Raw genomic sequence first — 14,812 nt, 5'->3', positions numbered from 1 at the left:
ATCTGTCTGTGGACTCAAGGGTCCCAAGTTTGATTCCGGTCAAGGGCATGTACCTTGGTTGCGGGCACATCCCCAGTGGGGAGTGTGCGGGAGGAAGCTGATCAATGTTTCTCTCTCAGCGATGTTTCTAACGCTCTATCCTTCTCCCTTCCTCTCTGTAAAAAATCAAAAATATATTTAAAATAAATAAATAAATAAAATTTACACTGTAAAAAATCCAAGTGCAGCTCTTTGAAGGACTATATAGAATATTGTGTTATGCAGGTCCCTATACTTCTCTATGTGAATTTAGAGAATGGCATGTTAATAATATGAAAACGTCAGATTTTCAATGGGTTATTAACATAATTTTTTAGTATTGCAGCAATCTAGATTTGTTAAAGAGAAAATAGCAAAAAATTGTTTCACCCACTGATTCGGTATACTTTGTTTCTCTTATATGTATAAATTATCTGTGCATAAATTTGTGCCTTCTCAGAGCATGACTTTCGCTATTCTAAATATGCCATGTACACATGATACACCAATATTCCAAACAGAGCAAAACTGATCTAAGATCTAAAAGCAAATTGCAAAGATCCAAATGAATGTACATACATTGGATGCTCCTCTTGTATATTTCTGGTAAAGAAATGGAGAAAACCACAGCTATGCCTTCAATAACCTCTACCCAAGAGAAGGCATTATGGTTGCTTTGAAAACTTCACTCACCACGTATCCTGTTCACACACAAAACTATTGTTGCTTACACTGGAAGAGTTCTGTGAGCAAAGATTGTAAAATCAAGTCATGTTCTGTGAACAATACTTTTAGAGCTTTTTATAAATCTTTGAGTCATAAAATTGCACCAGCATTTGAAATGGATTTCCCCCATCAGCCCTCAGTTAAGTCAATGTGTACGTAATTTTATCCACAAATGCAACACTGGAGCAATAGAGTTAATGTTTTTAAATCTGTCAGAGTTGTAATGAAAAACAACTGGCAGAAGTATGCTGTATTTGCTTTAAAGTACTTGTTTGCACAATCAAGTATTTGATTTCCCACCAAAAATCAACCCATTATGGAATCTTAGGGCATTTTCTCATACAAGTATGTGGCCTGAACACTGTAACATACATTTTCATAAAATGTGAGAGTTTGCACTTTTGTTTTGAACACAGCAACAATAAAACAGAAGTCTAATTCATAGGATAGTATTGCTATACATCTAGGGCACTCTAGCAATCACCTAAAAATATATATAATTGATTTAAGGGCTTCAAAATCCACATTTTAATCAGATACATCCTCCTTTTATGGAACTGGCGCCAAAGCCTGAGAGGATATTCCAATTAAGAAAAAGTTCAAGCCAATGTCTTCCATTCGCATAAATGCTAAAATCCTAAACAAAATATTAATAAAATGAATCCAATGATATTAATTTAAAAAGTGTATCAAAATCAAGTTGGGTTTATTCCAGGAATTTAGTCTTAGTTATCATTCAAAAAGGAACCATTGTAATTCATCATATGAACTGGATATGGAAGAAAGATAGAGCAATCATCTCCCATAGACAGCTGATACAATATAACACAACATCTTTAAGGTAAAAGTGTTTCAGTGAAAAGGAGCAGACTTTTGCTTTTATCTGCTTAAGAGCCCCCCCCTCCCCCCATTTAACGCCGTATAGAATGGCTGCGACCAGAGGCAACAGGTTCATGCCAAGGGGCTGATGTCTATGTTCCTAATTAAAGATCCATGGGTCTTTTGAGCTGAGTTATTCCCAGAATGCCCTGTGTTCTAATCCCCTCTACACAGCAGGCTGGTGACTTGTCCAGCCTCTGACATCCCAAACAGAAATCCCATTCCTCTCTCTGTCTGGACACACAGAGCATCCCACACCTGATTCACACCAATCCACGTGCTCACCCCAGTAGTAACTGGTCCAGAGAGGAAAGTGTGTTGCCGTGGTGAGTGGAATAGAAACCCCGTCATGTTTCTCTTATCAAGTTCCACAAAGCAGAGCATCTCTTCCTAGTTTATTAGGAATAAAAGTTTCTTACACAACCACAACTTAAATAACTTTAAAACAAGAAATGCATTAGCATCTTTATTACAAATGTAATTGGTTTTCTTTTCTTTTACTCTGTGGGGATAGGGTCACTAGTTAAAATACACCACTGTAAAATCTGCAATTTAAATTTCATTTCATGCTGCATTGTAGAAAGAGTTTACATAAATAGCATCCATTAATCATATAAAACAAAGGTTAAATGTAAATTAGGATCCTGCTATTTATTTCTATGATTATTTATGGTTTTCTGGTAAAGTTTTTTTGGGGGGTGAAGGAAATTGTTTTTGAAAGTAAATATATTTAAACTAAAATTGATAATTTCCAGAAATCAATCGACCTAGAGTATCATAGCTTCATAAATAGCATTCAAAGTTAAAAAGCATGTTAACCCATGCTTAACATCTAAAATTTTAATTATGTCGTGATTTAATTACTAAATGTCTTTCTTCTGGAGTCCTATCTACTCATATTAAATAACTATATTGAACACAATTTTGAGAAAGAATAATATTTTTCTAGTGGCTGTAATTTTTTGAAGAACGTTAGAATATTGGTTTATCTTTTAGTTTATTCAACACAGGAAGGTAGTAAAAGGAATAACCTTAGTATAAGTTGGTAAAGATGATCTAATTTAAGCTGCATTGACAAGGGGACAATATCTGTATAAACACTTTGTTTCAGTGGTTTGTATAAATATTTATCACTTTATTAGGAAATACTTTAGGAATTGAACTACTTTTTCTCATGCTCTTAGGTAATCCACTTTTAAGTATTTGTATTGTTTAATTTCTTTCTGATGTTTTCACTTTTTTATCACAGCTTTACTATGATGTTAACGTCAAGAATGACAGTCTAAATTTCAGGAACCAGGGTGAAATAAATAATCACATATTTTACCATCTTACTGAAGTTCAAAACGAAAGCATAAAAGGTGTTAGCTGAATTAAAGTTACTGAGAAGGAATAGTAACTTTGATGTATGAGGACCCAGAAATAGTAAATATTACACTACAAGATTAAAAACAATTTGCTGTAATGAAAGTTGTGTGAATGTGGCCTCTTTTTCAGCCTCAAAATACCTCCTGTACAGAGCGTACTGTGTGGATGTGCTGGACAAAAGGGTGACTCACATTTCAGATGGGACAGAGCCGGAGGGCAAGAGTTTTCATCCTGCTATTCAGAACGGCACACAACTTAAAACTTAAGAACTGTCTGCTCTGGAACTTACCACTTAATATTTTCAGACCGTGGTCGACCTCAGGTAATTGCGGCCACGGGAAGTGAGACCTCGGATAAGGGGGCACTCTGGACTTACTATGCTCTAAACATAATTTTGGTTGCTCTTGACTAGCCCAAGTAGACTTTAACTGTCTTTCTGATGAAATAATAATCAGAGTGCATTACTATGCTAAAAAGGGTAGGTTACTAAGTTCAATGTCATTTGGAGCAGGAGAATCAAGGAGTCAGGTTCAGGAGATTATTTTCAGGACTTGGAGAGGAGTAAATCCTACAGTGAAGCCAATCTACAGAAGTTTCCATCTGAAATCTAGGTCTCCATTTCTACTTCTTTATTTTCTTTTTTTAAGTATCTTGACATATTTTTTCTTTTTTAAAAAATCTTAATTCTTGGAAGTATTGCATATGTCCCCATTCCCTACTCCCCTACTGACCTCTACTTCTAAACACAATGCAGCTTGAATGTGATCCTTCACCATCAAACCTTTAAAATAAGGAGAGTCTGTATTTTCATGTCTCCTGTGAGCAAGAAGCAATACGGATACCAAGTGCACAAGGGGCAACTTTACAAATTAATTTACACTGAGAACAACTCTCACGCAAAGTGCAGTCTGATGCTCTCCCATAAGGACGGGAACCAGCCCGTGAACACCCCGTGGGGCTGCATCATGGCTCCCTGCCCCACTCCGCGGTCTATTTCCAGCAGCCACCCTTTCAAAAATGTATGAGGACCTGGGAAGCACAGCCAGGCTGGAGAAGCCACTTGAGGTCTGCTTATGAGGATACTCGTTAAGCCTAATCAATAATTGATGAACCATTTGTGAAAACCATATGGGTTCAATTACATCTTGGCCTAGAGCAGTGGTTCTCAAACTGTGGGTCGCGGCCCCTCTGGCGGTTGAACGACCCTTTCACAGGGGTCGCCTAAGACCATCCTGCATATCAGATATTTACATTATGATTCAAAACAGTAGCAACATTAGTTATGAAGTAGCAACGAAAATAATTTTATGGCTGGGTCACAACATGAGGAACTGTATTTAAAGGGCCAGAAGGTTGAGAACCACTGGCCTAGAGCTTTCAGAAAAGGGGCCTAAGTGTTTGCCCCACTGTTTGCTATGTAAACACGGGTGGAAACTGATTATGTAACAAATAATGGGAAAAACGCAGGCTTTCTTTTCTCAGCAGACCAAAATTCTAAATACTACGCCGTCTTTTGTTAAACGTTTAAGAGAATCTACTATGGAAACTATTAGGATGTAAGATTAGTGGAATAAAATGAGAATGTTTAAATTTTCAAATAGTCCCTAAGAAGTGCTAGACAGAGAAAAAAGAAATTGAATGGGCCCTATGAGAAAAGTGTTGTGTTGTAAAGACTTAAAAACACTATGTTATGTCTCCGCACATTAAGTATATTCTTATGCTACCGGTGCTGGGGCAGTTTCAGCTAATAAAAATCCACATGTTCGTGGCTATGTGACTATAAAAATCAAAGTACACTGAAAACATTTAAATATAGAAATTTTAAATTTACAGAAACATGGCTAAGATAATAGTTTCCACATACCTTCCACCCAGTTTCCCATAGTACACTTGTCATATCAATGAACCATTACTGATACATTAATAACTGAAGTTCACATTGTGTTCTGGCTCCTTTAACTTTTCCCTAAGGTCCTTCTGTACTCCAGCATCCCATCCGGGACCCCACATCACATTGAGTTGCCCTGTCTCCTTAGTCTGTGCTGGGGTGTGACCATTTCTCAGACTTCTCTTGCTCGGGGCCTCCACTGATAGTTTGGAGGGGGACTGGTCTTGTGCGTAATCTCTCCTTTGGGATTTGTCTGGTATGCTTCTTAGGATTCAGTCAGGTTTGGAGGATGTCTAGTACATGCCTCATCACACTGTATCTAAGATGCATATTGTCTCCGTGACTTATTGCCGTTGATATTGACCGTGATCACCTGGCTGAAGTAGTGTTTGTCAGGTCCTCTACTCCAAAGTGCTTCTCTCCATCCCACCCCCCTTAACAAATGACCTCTCAGGAAGAAAGCCGCCAAGTGGAGTCAGCACTTGAACCGTGTGGAGTATGCTGCCCGTCCTTGAGCGTGGACTCTCTGTGTAAATTATTTGGAATTTCTATGCGTGAGAGATTTGTCTATTCTGCCCCCTTCAGCCATTTCTTCAATCATCTGTTTCTATCAGTACACACTTGTGGGTATTCATTTCAGACTTTGAGCTACAATCCAATACAATTTTATTTCTTTTATTGCTCAAATTGTTATAGCTTTGGCCACTGGGAGATCTTTCAAAAAATAATTGTATTAAGTGTGAGTGTGTGTGTATATTTGTGCACACACACTACCACTTTCATTCAGTGTATGTGTGTTTGTGTATGTAAGAACTTCTTTACTTTGTAGCACTATGATGCTCAATGTTCACTCATTTTGTATTTTCTCCATCACAGAGAATATGATTCTAAAAAAATAATACATGTAAATAGACCTTGAAAGACATTTTTCCTTTGAACTTGTCTGTTTATGTATTATGATGAGCCTTGGAGTGAATTGCAAATTATCCTTAAAAATTGGGCCATTAATATGTTATAAAGTATAATAGTGGAAAGACAAAGGCTAAAATGAAATTAAATGTTACTAAAAGGATGAGAATATCCTTCATTTCATTTCTTGTTCATGGTGACCCATCCACTCTTCTTGCCTTTACAAAGAAAAAAATTGTTCTTTAACAGTTTCTACCTTCAACTGAAGCTCACATTATACATTGTGAATGGCCTTTTGCTACTTAATCACAATACTGCAAATGACTTTGAAAGAAAAGCAGATTTCAAATGCAGAATCAAATTGTCATACACAAGATGAAGGATCATAAAGAAAATTATATAATAGGATCTGACTGTTATTCTGAAAATTCATTTGCACTGAATTATTAGCGCCAAGGAATGAAATGTTTCTGAGAGATGATTTAATTTCCCCAAGAGTTATTGGCCCATATTTGAAAAGGAATAGTTGGTTTCTTCCGCGGTGATTAATTAGAATGTGATGCATAGCATCGGATACAGAAGTAGCACTGGCACATATTAACAATATTGGAATTTGGGTGTCTGCTCTCGGTACAAACACCTCTGGCATCTAAACAAAGAGAACAGAATGTAAATGCACACTATACGTCCTATTTATGATACAAAAAGGTAAGTATATTCTGTCTTAGTAGGGCTACTAAATATTTTAATTATAAATATATGGCTTATTTTCTGTAATTTTTTTGCTTGGTTTTTCTGTCACTGCCCGTGTCCTTTTGCTTTTGTGCCTTTAAGTTATCATTAGACATCCAAATTCATGCACCAGAATGTTTAATATTGAAACCAAAATAACTCTCAAATATTGGGGAAAAAAACACTTGTAAACTATTTTTAAAACCTCAAAACCTGTACAAGGACAAGTAAAAGGTCTTTAGAGATATTCCTATATAATTACATATATGAGTAGCTATAACTTTCAATCAGCCTCTGCCACAAACACAATTAGAACAGCTTCCACCAAACTTTATCACCATGCAGATAAATTACACAGATGAGTATATGGTACTTTTTATATACTTTGAGGGGTGGGGTGAGGAAATGATAATAGAATATTTATTTTAAAAAATCAAGTCTATTATTCTTTTTACTTCAAACCACATAATGTTAGTCTCAAGTACTTTACAGTCTAGTTAAGTGAGAAAAATAGGAAGTACAAGTTGAAGAAATTTTAAAAAGATGGAAAGTATTGCTCTCAGGATTCTCCAAATGTATGTGATTTATGACAAAGCAGGAACATCACAAAGAAGTTGACTATATGAATGATATGAGAATATTTTTCAAAATTTACTGGTGGATAGTTTAAGCCATTATGATTTGCAGTTTAGCATTTTAAGTACCATTAATTATAGAATAAAGTCATGCTTCATTTTTGACAATCAAATACAATTTTACCAGGAGGGATCAAGAACTCTGAATGGGGCTCAAAGGAGAAATCTTCCTTAAAGGTCACCCTTACTAAACGGCATGACAATTTGATTATGCCATTCATACTCAGTACCCAAGTCTATTCCCAACACAGTGGCTAACATGATGCCTTTAAAAATGAAAGTCAGATCATATTACTTCTATACTGGACACCCCACTATTCCAACACATAGCCCTCTGAATTAAAGACAAAGTCATCACAATAGCCTGCCATACAGATCATAAAGGACCCGTATCCCACCCCATTGAAAATATGAGCGCCCAAATCCTAATGATATTGTTTTACTCACTTCTGCCTCCCTAACAGTACCTTCCACATACTCGTGCTCAGTAAACATTTGTTGAATGAACAAATGCTTATTAAATTTTAACCTTAAGGACAGATTTTTAAACTGTTTCAAGGGTAAACATTCAGAAGGAAACAATGTACTACAGATTTCAACGTGGGCGGAAGAAAGTTGGAAAGAGTACTGATCTTAGACTTATAAGAAAACATCGGAAAAATCTGAAAATTCACAAATTTTTTTAATGCAGCAGAGGTCAACAAAGTAACCCTGAATCTAAGGAAAAACAGGCATGTGTAAAGAAACACATTTCTAAAAAATAAAACTACCAAATCACACTCAAGAACAGATAGATAACCTGCATCAACCACCATTTTCAAAAGAAACTGAATTCATAGTGAAACACCTCCCCCACGTTTGACCCTGTGAAAAAAAAATACTTTATTTCACTCTACAATTTATCATTTTATATAGCCTACATAAAGTTCATATAAAAACAGTAACTTAAAAGGTTAAGTTTGAGTACTATGCTTCATAAAAAAGAAACCGCTAATATATTCTTTGAATTGGCACTGTATTCATATAGCAATTTTTGAGTAGTATTGTTTTAATAAGTTAAGTCTGTCTAAATCAAGACTACACAGTAATTAGATAATATGTTTGAATTAGTTAATGGAATATCCAAAACTAAACTTTAATGGAGAACTTTGCAATTGTAAGATAATTCTATGCAGAGTATATAATGTTATCAGTTTTCCCTTCTAACTTCTATTTCCTCTTGCCTGAGAAACTCTTCCTAAAACTCTCATATCTTATTTAGAAGCTATGGAAGAATACGGTGAGAAAAGTGGATTATGAGACATCAAAAATACAACGGAAATTTGAAGGTATTTTGAAAGTCAAGGAAATCTGAATATTTAACTTTTAACGGAACTTCGAAGCTTCTATTATATGAAATAGCTATCAGTTCTAACTTTAGGCAAAATGAATAATCATTTTCAAAATAACTTTACCTAAATATACAAATGAACCACATAGCACTCATCCAAACGTTTATAAAGATAGAAGGTAACTACAATGCACTGCCAACTCCTAAACAAAGCAAATGTCCCTATAATTTCTGAGAAAAACACCTGGACTTCAGCTTGCACTAAAAAGAAATGACAGCGTAGTTTGTCATTACAAGAGTATCGCTGTCTACTGTTCATTACGCCTTACTCTCCATTATTGAGTAGAGCTGGATGATCCTTATTTCATTTACTTTCATCAGAAAGCTCTTCTGAAATGCTGCTGGTTCATATGTGGTTTGAATGAAGCACTTTATTAAAAATGCTGGCTTGGTTTCCACTTAACATAGCTTGAATAGCTGAAAGGGAAATAATGGCACAGCATAAAATGGCCTAATAAATCAAAGGACATTTTTTTCCCTCTAAACATTTCCAAGGTTAGTTTTCATCTTAATAGAACTGCTGATCTGTCAACTGATCAACTGTAGATAACGCCTGTGACTTGTGCCAGGGGAGAGAGGGACGTCAGAAATAATGAGAAATAACCCTCAGAGCCTCGTCTAAAAGCATTTTTGTTTTGCTGCACATGCTTTGTGTGCGCTGAAAAAATCTTCTCCCTTTCTCAAAGTAGAATTTCAGTTGATTAAAAATAAAAAGGATTTAGCTGGTTCCTATTTCTAAGTGGCCTGGAACAACAGATCACTGAGGTAAACATCATTTTGGGGATTGGCTTTATAGTGAAACGGTGGTAGCAGCACTAGAAGTCTCCGGCTCCATCTGGGACAATAAAGTGCGACTATCCTTTGGAAGATTAGAAAGTTATATAATCTGAAGCAAGAACAATCTTCAAGTTGCATCAATAATAATTAGAGGCCTCAAGGTCACCTCTGCAAAGGAGAGAGAGACCGAGAGAAAAAAAAGGGGGGGAGGGAGTGAGGGAGGGAGAAAGGGAGAGAGAGAGAGACATTTTTGGAGAATGAATAAATATATATATATTCCAGACTATGAATTACACATTCACAGATAACAAGAATACTGAAATGAAATCCCTTCAGACACACAGTGACAGTTACATGACGATTCTTACTTAATTCCAAGAAAGATAAAGGTTCTCTGAGGAGGATAAGAAACCCAGGTTGTACCATAGCTTATCGGCCCAGAATAAAACCTTTAATCAGGAAGCAGGCACAAAGGAAACGTATTTCAATCGATTCTGAAATTAGGTCTGCACAAAGTAGGCAGAGAAAATAGCTACAATGCACAGCCTTTTAGGGAAGCCGCCCCCAACGCCCCCTGCTGACTTCGTGTGGAAGTGTGTGCTTGGCCTCAGTGGCTCTCTCCAGGCAGGTAGGGCGCTCTCTCTGAAGGCTTGCTGAATATACTCCTAAATGATCTGCTTAAACTTCTCTAAGTGGAAACAAAGTTTTGTTCATGATACAACCCCCGTGTCGGTCACATAGTGAGCACTCGATAGATCCTTGTGGAACCCCTGTGAAAGTATACAGGTCACTTCATCAGCCATCAATTTCAAATTCCTCTCAGTAAAAGTCAAAGTGAGAATTTTGCCCCCCTTCTAATCAAGGATTATACAAGAGGAGCTAAGACGAAACCAGTTTGGCTCAGTGGATAGAGCGTCAGCCTGTGGACTGAAAGGTTCCAGGTTTGATTCCGGTCAAGGGCATGTACCTGGGTAAGAGCGTTAACTCATCTGCGAATCCTTAGAGATCATAGAGCCCTGCATTTGCCCTAAAAGAAGGTGCTTTCAACCAGGGTGAATCATTTAGAAGTCTTAGCCAGTATTTCGTTGGATCATATATCTCAATGCTCTTCAAGCTCCATAGGACTATTTGGAACTTCGACTTGGATAGTACACAAGAGAAACTTTTAGGTTCCCATATTTTAAGTCATTAGTCTGATTGTTTTTATCTGAGCTTTATCAAAAGCATAATCTTAAGAAAAAATAATGCATTTAATATACAAGTCACATATCAAGGAAACACATACACCTGTACACATAAATCACCCTGGAAAGCCTTCAGATACCTACTACAATCTATATTCCTATCAGCTTAATAAAAATAGCTATCCCACCCTCTTGTTGGTGACTAAGGGAGCACATAATAGAATGAATGAAATGGGACAGTTGAAATAGGTCTTCGCTTTTCATTTACCTCCATTATCAATGCCATTCGCAGACTTCCTGGGTATTTCACTTTCAAACTAATCACTTGGTGGCACGATTTGTACCTGCATTGCCAACATTCAGCTTCTAAGATTTATCATTGCATTTTACAAAATACAAACACAGAAAGTTGTCTGTCACACAGGGGAATGTGAGAAACAGAAATGAGAAACTAGAGAGAAATTGTCACATTCTACAAATAAAGAAACATAATCTCTTTTTATTAAAAACAGTGGAAGTGTGATATAATACCGTATTAATATAATTTTATTCTTTTATACTTACCTAATTTTCCCTTATAGAGTAGCAAAATGATTTTTAATATTTATTTAAGCCAACTAATCTTTCTGGGAATAAAGCAGGTTCATATTTGTTAATTAAATTGTACCTCTACTATAAAAATAAAATTCACCAAAAAATGTTTTAAAGAACAGTTAGAAAAATATTATCGTTTACTTAATGTAATGCTATATTATCATTTTGCGCATTTTCTCTTTTTAATATTACCCTGTCTGTGCTACAGTATTAGCTGTGTTTTTTATTCTTATAATTTTTCCAGATAAAATAACAGCAGTTTGAAACTACAATATTAATATTATCGTAAATTATATATAATAAACTAATATTATAACAAACTATAATACTAATATTATAGTAATATTCATTTATATCATACTCAGTGTTTTATTAAAAAATACAGCTCAGCAAACTTATATGAAAACATGTATCCTATGCATTTAAGAAGCTCAAAACTGTTAAGAATATATTGTGTGTCTATAAGGTCAGTAAAGAGACAAAATAAAAAATGATTCAAAAAAAGGACACAAATCATAAAAGTAATATTTTAAACATTTGTTTTCAGTACATGTAAATTTGAAGTTTACAGCATTTATTTTAAAAGTTAGGATGCAGTAGTAGATATACTAATAGATCAACACATCTGTAGTTAACCACTGTTATACAGTTTGGTAGATTCAATAGAATTTACAGAAAAAGGAGTAAAACTACTGAAAAATCAAAATGATAAGGAATGGTGAGTCCTCTAAAATAGATATTTTTTCCATGAAGTATCTCTCTTGAAGTTATTTCTTTTCAAAATTAGAAGTGCACAAGGAGGGAGGAAACTAAACATCTATTTCTGAAAGTGCAGCACAAGCTGCTGAAAATAATTACCCAGTGACAAAAATACATGCATCTGCGAGCACGTGAGTGCAACTGTGTACCACAGGTAGCAAATGCCAGGTTATGTTTCGATGATTTGATGGATATCAGACTCATCCGTATGCTCTTTCTAACAGCAATTTAATGACTAAAACTAATAAAGATAGGGAACTTCTGATTCTTAATAATACGAGCTTTCTCGCGGCGGTAACTTAATTTGGGCCAATGCAATATGAAGGATAAGGTGAAAGCCAGCCCCAAAACATAACTTCAAATAGGAAATGCATTTCTTGTCCTATGTCTTCTTAAAGTCATTACTGCATTTTTTGAAAGTAGGCTTTAGGGGCTTTTTTTTCACTTCAAAGTTAAACCCATTAAACGTACTGTTCCATGTAATAAATTAATAAACAAGAATAGATTAACCACACGATATGGGGCATTACTTCCCTCCAGTGTCTCTTGCTCTCATCTAGTCCATTGTTGTTTCTCTCCTGGGACGGGGTGGAAAGTTCTATTTAAATTGAGATTGAAGAAAGTGCTTCGTAAGATCTTTCAGACTCCCAGAAGTGTGGGATGTGCCAGAGAGAGAAAAATAGAGGTTTTTTTAATGGAGCTTTTCTATATGTTGGCCCGGGAGCAGCTCTGTTGCTTGGCTACCAAACCAGCCCTAGCAGGCTTTCAACTCCCACCAGAGCTGAGAAAGCAACCCAGAAACAGGTTCCCTATGTACCAACTATCTTGTGTGGCTGCTGAACTTGAATATTGACCTTCCCCATGAGCGTTTGCCTGTAACGTGCAAAAGTCCTGCAGACTTTGCTAGATGCCAAGGGGAACAAGACCGACACCAGCAACCAACAAGCAGCTGCTCTTTGGGGTTGAAACTCTTCCTGGGAAGGTTGCTATCATTGTGACTTCCACCCAAAGGGTGGTGCACGCTGCCTACCACTGGGAGAGATGTAACTTACCAACCTGGAGCAGCTTTGAGAAGGAGAGAAGGTCTGATGAACAATCACATCAGGACAATGCATGTCCCAGGAACACCATACACACAGTATAGCAGCTAGGTAGCTCTTTAACTTACTTCCATAACATTTCCATTAATCTTGGTGAAAAAATCCAATCATGCCACTTCCTTCCCTATAAGCAGATGTGGGCGCTGAGCTAGTGAACTTTGGACAACCTGTTAACATTAGGCACATTTGGTTTATTTGTTAAATTGGTTCATTTAGAATAAAATGTCAACAATGCCCTTTGACTCATGAGTAATGACCTTGATCTACAATTCGAACTGCCATCTCTATGTTATGTATCTTCAACCTGATTCTTCTTTCCTGCCTCTCAACCCATTTCCATGAGCACTCAAACTCTCCTAAGCCAGGTTTCCTGTCCCTTTGTGAGAATCACTGAGTTATGTCATAACTAAGGAGCAAACTCACACTAATGCCCAGAGGAAAACAGAGTGTAACTACTCAATGATCAGTGATGAGGGCATTGTCAAGAAAGAAGTCTTTCTTTCAGCAAATAAGAATGTTAAGTCTTCTTACATTTTAGAAATACATTCTGACAAGAAAAGTTAATCATGTAATAAGGTCTCACTTATGTCAAAGACATAATCTTGACTTACTTTAAAAAAAAAAGTCCATTTTAAGTACTGTTGGAAAAGCTTGAAATGGACACTCTCTAATGATTCAGGAAAGCTGAAGGTACAGTCTGCATTACCTCACCTTGCTTCAGTTAACCAGTGCCTTTCCCAAACTTATGTGGGTTTTAAGGGAGGAGCAAGGGATGGGTGTTTATTTAGGTTCCCCAAGTGGCTGATAAAGCTTCGGTGAATGTGTATGTTTGCTTTAACGTATGTGATCTTTAAGTTTAAATAGCATCACTAAATAAGACTTCAACATCCAAAAGCCCATGTGATTTGAAAGCTAGAGAAGTTGCCCTGGCTAATATCATCCTAGAAGAAGGTTTGAACATATGTAGAAAGATCTCTGAGTATCCACTGTGATGTGAGGGATATGTAAATACGCTGCTTCTAGTTGGGTCTCTCAGTATGAGATCCCAACCTCAAAGAGATCTAAGGCATTACATTATCAAAAGTGTCACACTCCCCAGTCCGTGTGGCTTAGGGGATGAGCATGGACCTATGAACCGGGAGGTCACAATTCAATTCCCAGTCAGGGCACATGCCCAGATCCCCAAGTGGGGGCGTGCAGAAGGCAGCTGATCAATGATTCTCATCACTGATGTTTCCATCTCTCTCTCTCTCCCCCTCCTTTCTTGTCTGAAATCAATGAAAATATATTTTTTAAAAAGTGTCACACTGACAATGCCACCGCCACTCATTTATAAGCATCCTGCACCCCTGGGATAGATGACTTCCCTCTCATGCTGATAAACATTGCTTTATCATCTCTTCAAGGTTAAAAATCAATGGTTTGCCTGTCAAAACATCTGTTTGTAAGCTTGTCTTTGCTTTTCTCTGAGGTCACATTTACATGCTGGGCTTTAAGCATGCCAAAAATGAGATGCGTAAGATTCATTTGGCCTATTTTCTTTTCAAATATGCCAGGATGCCTCTAGGAGAGAAAGAAGGAAGGAAAAAAAAAAGAGCAATGTAGGCCTACACTCATCCATTTGTAATGAGAACAAGTTAGATTTCACCTGTTAAAACTTAATGAATAGCATCTCCGAACAGGTGACTTGAGAAGTGAGCATCGATTTTAAACCGAGTGATGGATGTAGAATAAATGCCAGCCCAGGGGATTCAAATAAGGGCAATTTTGTTGTGCTGCTGTTGGTGTTAGACAAGCCTATGGAAAAATAAATTAGATTATCTCATAGAGAGACTAGATAGATTTTCATATTT

This window comes from Myotis davidii, unplaced genomic scaffold (assembly GCF_000327345.1).
Source record: "Myotis davidii unplaced genomic scaffold, ASM32734v1 scaffold174, whole genome shotgun sequence".
Lineage (NCBI taxonomy): Eukaryota > Metazoa > Chordata > Mammalia > Chiroptera > Vespertilionidae > Myotis > Myotis davidii.
This window is presented reverse-complemented; position numbering follows the sequence as displayed.